Below are 6,269 nucleotides of genomic sequence, written 5' to 3' on the forward strand. Positions count from 1 at the left end.
TCCCTAACCTTTCTCTAAAAAGAAAATTTTTCTTGTTAAAAAAAGAGTAAAAGGCCGGGCACGGTGGCTCTCGCCTGTAATCCTAGCACTCTGGGAGGCTGAGGCAGGCGGATTGGTCAAAGTCAGGAGTTCAAAACCAGCCTGAGCGAGACCCCATCTCTACTCTAAATAGAAAGAAATTAATTGGCCAACTAATATATATAGAAAAAATTAGCCGGGCATGGTGGCGCATGCCTGTAGTCCCAGCTACTCGGGAGGCTGAGGCAGGAGGATCGCTTGAGCCCAGGAGTTTGAGGTTGCTGTGAGCTAGGCTGACGCCACAGCACTCACTCTAGCCTGGGCAACAAAGTGAGACCCTGTCTCAAAAAAAAAAAAAAAAAAAAAAGAGAATGGCCCCTGGGATCCACCTCTCACCTAGGGAGAGGAAAGAGAGCTCCAGAACCCTGGGGGAATGGAGGCTAAGCAGGGACCTCTAACGCAAGTCTCTTGCACTGGGGCCCAAAGAAGCTGGATCCAGTATTCATGGCTCTTCTACCATAATTGGCTCATGTTTTTAAACTATTTTTTTAAAAATGGAATGCTTCACGAATTTGCATGTCATCCTTGCACGGAGGCCATGCTGATCTTCTCTGCATTATTCCAATTTTAGTATACATGCTGTCAAAGCAAGCACAGCCTGTGTTTAAATAGAAGTGAGCATTTATTTGAATTGGGGGGGGGGGAATAGTTACACATAGCTTGGTGCAGTGGCTCACGTTTGTAATCCCAGCATTTGGGAGGCCAAGGCTGGAGGATTACTGGAGGCCAGGAGTTCAAGGTCAGCCTGGGTGATATAACAAGACCCTGTCTCTAAAACATAAATAAATAAAAATTAGCTGGCATGATGGGGCGCATCTGCAGCCCTAGCTACAAATAAACAAGTGAAAAAAAAAGAGTAGCTATAGCTAACACACAGGATGCGTAATAGTCCCAGATGTTGTTCTAAGGGCCTTTACATTTATCAGCTGATTTAATCTCACCACAACCTGTAGAAGCAAAAGTTTGCCCTGCTTCCAAAGTCAGAAAACTTTTAATATAACAGGTCAGGGAAACAAAAACAAAAATAAATATTCTGCACCCTGAGATAAAGCAAAAGAGCAGGATAGATTCTGCCTGGTTGTGGCACCCCAAATAATAAACCTCGATTATTTCCTGTGAACCTAGACTCCTTAACAAAAATAATTCTATCCCTAACTTTCGCTATGCTGATGTCTAAAGATGTCATGGCTTTTGTGACTATGATAATCACGTAGAAAGTTATTGTTTTTCCCTGAACAGACTAATGTCAACCATATTAGTTTCCTAGTTGCCATAACAAATTAACACAAACTTGGTGGCTTAAAGCAACAGAAATTTATTCTCTCACAGTTCTGGAGGTAAGAAACTCCAATATCAAGGTATCAGCTGGGCTGTGCCCCTCAGAACATTCTAGAAGATCCTTCCTTGCCACTTCCAGCTTCTGGTGATGCTGGGTGCTGGCTGGCTTGTAGCTGCATCATTCCAGCCTCTGCCTCCCTTGTCTTCTCCTTTCCTCTCTCTCATATGGATGCTTGTGTCGGATTTAGGGCCCATCACAGTAATCCAGGAAGATGTCATCTCAAGATCCTTAAAATAATTACATCTGCAAAAAACATTTTTCCAAATAAGGTCACAGGTTCCATGGTTAGGTCATGAACATTATTTTCGACCACCATTCAACCCACTATAATAGCCTGGGTAGTTTTGCATATTGGATTGTTTGTTTTACTTAAATACTACTGTTATGCTTTTGTATTTGGAGAGTTCTGAAGTCTAACTCTTGCGCTCATTGCAAGCAAATTTTTTCTTTCCTTTTCTGAAGCCTCTATCTCAGGGTTTCCCTTTGACAACCCTACGATGCATGTTGGCACCATTATTATTCCTGTTATAGAAATAAGGAGACCAAGGCACACAGAGGTTGATGACACATGAATTCACACAGGCGGTCTGCCCCATAAACCCCAGCATCCATAACTTAGCCACTCAAGAGACAACCGTTAACCCTTTAATGTTTGAACTTTCAATCTTTTCCCTTTATGTATTATATGTGCATTTATTTTATTTTTATGGAATAAGAATCAACCTGTTTCCATTTCATTATATATATATATGGTTTTTTTAAGAAAAATGTTGTTTATATAAATTTGCTTTGAACAAAATAGTGAACCAATGGTACAACTGTGTGCTTTTGCCAAAAGAGGAAGGAAGAGAAAAGTGATATTCCCCTAAGAGCACCTGAAGATTTCTTACAAGAAGATATAGTCAAGCTCTTGTACGGAGCACTGTGGATTTGGATAAATTGTCCACAGGCTATTAAAGTCTTTGAAATGATAAACATCCATTAGCTGTAGGCAGTTCTTTCAACAACTAAAATTACATTTTATACCACTATTTTCCACCCAGGTGACACTTGTGATATGTCCAGGCAAACCTCAGTTTATATATATATGTAATCTGTTGCTCTGAGTACCTCCATTTCACTATATATTCTTCAACCCCGTTTTGAGGGGCTGCTGAGTTCATTCATCATACGGATGCTCGTCACTTAATGTCGTCGTCATACATCTTCCCATTCAGCGCACTTGCATGTGTGCAAAGTGGTCCTCGGTTAGGGGAGAGAGCTGACAAGGCCAGAGTTTCTATCCTTCCAGAGCTCTCTGGCAAGTGTGGTGGTTCTCAGCCCTGGATGCCTACTAGAACCATCTCGGGAGCTTTTAAAATATACCCAGCCACCCCACACCTCAGGCCAAAGACCTCTGAATCCCCAGGGCTGGGCCCTGGCATCAGTGATTCCAGTGTCCGGTCAGGGTTGGGTTCTCAGGACCCGGGGCACAAGCTCCTGCTGGGTCACACCCAACACCTGCTCTCCTCGAAGCTCCTTTCTGCCTCCAGTGCCTGCAGGCCGGCCAGCCGCCCGCTCTGCCAGACCTCAGAACCCTTTGGACAGTGAGTTAACCCTTTAGGGTCTGCACATAGGCCCTTCTGACTTCAGCAGCGATGGTCTGGCGGCTTCCTGCCCACGTGGATGGCTCTGTTCTTCCAGCTCTTCTGTGACTTTAGGTGGAAGAAATTAGCAAGATCTTCGTAAGGGGTTCACAAAGAAAACATCACAGTTCTGGGAATCAGAAGGCTGGGGCTTTAGTTCTCTCTTGGTGCCCATAGGATGCTGGCCTAGCCCCATAGCCTCTAGAAGATGGCGGAACAACCAGCTCATATCCATTCAATACTCATAAACAGATGGGGCAGCCCTGAGTCTCCAGGGAGTCCATCAATCTGTGGAGTGACCACAGCTGCCTCTGGTCCATATCTTGCCTTTGTACAAATCCAGACGAACACGGGACTCCAGCAGTCCCTCGGCTGTGTGCTCTTACCCAACGAACCACATGAACAATTATGCCTGGCCTGAAAGGAACTCACCATAAATGAAATTTAACAAAGAAAGCACTGGGCCTGTACCTTCACCTGACAAACCTATGAAGTAAGGAGGAGACTGCAAAGGGGAAAAGGTAGAGGGGAGAGAGGAGGTTCCAACAGCTGCTGCTAAAGCTAGTGCAGCTTCACACGACTCCAGGGCAAGGCCAGCGAGGACACCCCAAAGCAAACTGCTCTGCGCCGAGCCCCTCCCAGCACCCCCACGGCCTGAGAGCGCTTCATAAACCCAGCAACACAGGCTTCTGCCCGCATGCACAGCTTTGCACAGAGAGGCTGCAAAATAAAAAAATGTAAATTAAACAGAACTACTGTGAGCAGATCTTACCTTTCCAGAAATGGACAGGGCCCATCAACATGTATGAAATTGGGCAACTTTGCTTTGAGATACTTCCACCCCCACTCCACTTTTTACTCCCCTCCTCTGTGCCCACTTAACCTTCTGGAATGTCCAGTGCCCCTGGCTTCCTGCTTCCTGTGCCCCCACCACCCGCAAGCCATCTCACCCTCGCCCCATCCCATGCTCCCCTTCCTGTTGAGCTGAAGGGATTTCGGAGAAACTAAAGGCTTCATAACCAGACAGATATGGATTTAATTCCCCACTAACTCTGTGAACTCAGGCCAGTTATAAAATCCCTTTGAGACTCAGCTTCCTCATCTATAAAATGGGGATAAAGATATTTAGCTAATAGAGCGACAGTTGACTGATAGGGTTGCTGTGCTAATTATATAAACTAAGCAGAAAGATACATAGAGTACCAGGCATATAGTAGGTGTTTAATAAACGCAAGTGTTATCGAGCAGATGAGTTCACTGTCCGATGCACACAGATGCCAAGACTATGGCACCAGGTTTTGAGGAGAGAAAGGCTTCGTTGCGAGACAGGTCAGCAAGGAGACAGGACACGGGCTCAAGTCTGTCTCCCGATTTGGGGTCTGGGGCAAGTTTATGGGCTGAGAGGGCCAGGGGAAGGATTTAGGGATGCTGGCTTGGTGGGGTCGGACTGGGGGGCTTCAAACTTGACATCACAGCTTAAACTACCTTCAAAAAAAAAAAAGGTAAAACAAACTTGACCATTTACAGTAAGGTATGTTGAGGTGGATTTAAGCCTGGACCTGCCAGGCCAAAGGCCCCTCACTCTGAAAAGGTTCTGGTGCCAGCCATGTCCCGGTCATCCAGGTTCCAAAGGAAGGAATCACTGGTTCCAGGTGTTGTGAGAGGTCAAAGCTTTTTCTTTCGCACATGCCTGGGCTCCATGACTTGCAGTTTCTGGCTGTTATACCTGCAAGGTAACTTGACGTGTTCTTACCAAGAGAGTAGGCCCAGTTTGGGCCGGTCCCATGGAGAAGCAAAAAGGAAACATGAAAAACCCCACAACACCCCCCCATCTGCACATCTACAATAACAGACACTTGTTGAGTAGTGTAAGTCAGGCAACATATTCAGCCTATTGTGTGCTTTTTAAATGTAATCCTCAAAGCTATATACAATAGATACTTTTAAAATCTCCACCTAGGCCGGGCGCAGTGGCTCACGCCTGTAATCCTAGCACTCTGGGAAGCCGAGGCAGGGGGATCGCTCAAGATCAGGAGTTCGAAACCAGCCTGAGCAAGACCGAGATCCTGTCTCTACTATAAATAGAAAGAAATTAATTGGCCAACTAATATATATAGAAAAAATTAGCCAGGCATGATGGCGCATGCCTGTAGTCCCAGCTACTCGGAGGCTGAGGCAGCAGGATTGCTTGAGCCCAGGAGTTTGAGGTTGCTGTGAGCTGGGCTGACGCCACAGCACTTACTCTAGCCTGGGCAACAAAGTGAGACTCTGTCTCAAAAAACCAAACAAAACTCCATCTAACACGATTAAGCTCTCAGAGAGCTTGGGCATCCTGCCCAAGTTCGCACAGCCAATAAGAAAGAGAGCTGGGATTTGTACCCGGGTCTCTCAGCTTGAATTGTGAGGATTTATTCCCTGTGGAGGAACTTTCGGGGAGCAGGGAGGGTATTTGGGAGCTGGGAGCCGAGGGCTCTTTCCAGGACCCAGAGGTCTCAGTCTTTCAGCAGCCTCCTGCACAGGCAGCCCCTGCCTGGCTGGCTGTCCCTGGCCACACCCACCTGCCCACAGCCTTCCGCAGTTGCATCATCTTTATTTGCATGCAGCCCTGCGAGGGCCACTACAGAGCATGAGCAGAGCCCAGGCTGGCAAGGCTGCTGACACAGGGCCAGAGGTCTAGCCCTGTTACTACCTTGTAGGGTGACCTTGGACAAGTCCCTCGAGAGTCACCATCTGTTGTGGAAATAATAGCAGTTTTTCCTGTGGTTCTGAAGCAGGTAAAGTATGCCAGACCACCCTGATAGTTTAAATGCCATATAACCTAGAATGTAATGTTCCTGAGATAACCCAAGGCAAGAACAATCTGTATATATCATGCTTATCATGTTCAAAGGGCATTTGATGACTTCAGATTTTGAGATCACATGAGGGCAGAACAACCAATCTTAGTCACAGAACAGCAATAGGCAGATGCATACTGACCAGAAAATTTACCTGACATGCAAACCCAAAGCAGGTAGGTTTGATGTAGCAGTGGATGGAGGAAAGCTGGAACACAAGGGTGAGACTGACACTGGGCTGGAGTCGAGAGAATCTGGACAGAGGGTAGAATCCTGACTTCTTAGGAGATCTGGTGGAGGCTGCATTTCAAGAGCCTGGTCTATCTGATTTGGGGAATTTCTAGAACCTGGGGAGATACCCCATTGGCTTCATCTAAGGGCCATTTACAA

At 46.3% G+C, this 6,269-nt stretch overlaps 1 non-coding gene across 1 annotated transcript; it reads right to left on the bottom strand.

Moving 5' to 3' along the window:
- Positions 1 to 566: 566 nt before the first annotated feature.
- Positions 567 to 673, bottom strand: LOC142870294 (U6 spliceosomal RNA). Its single transcript, XR_012918724.1, has one exon. It is a non-coding gene; the product is annotated as a U6 spliceosomal RNA (small nuclear RNA).
- Between the last annotated feature and the right edge of the window lie 5,596 nt (positions 674 to 6,269).

The sequence above is a fragment of the Microcebus murinus genome, chromosome 3 (assembly GCF_040939455.1).
Source record: "Microcebus murinus isolate Inina chromosome 3, M.murinus_Inina_mat1.0, whole genome shotgun sequence".
In the NCBI taxonomy this organism is placed as follows: domain Eukaryota; kingdom Metazoa; phylum Chordata; class Mammalia; order Primates; family Cheirogaleidae; genus Microcebus; species Microcebus murinus.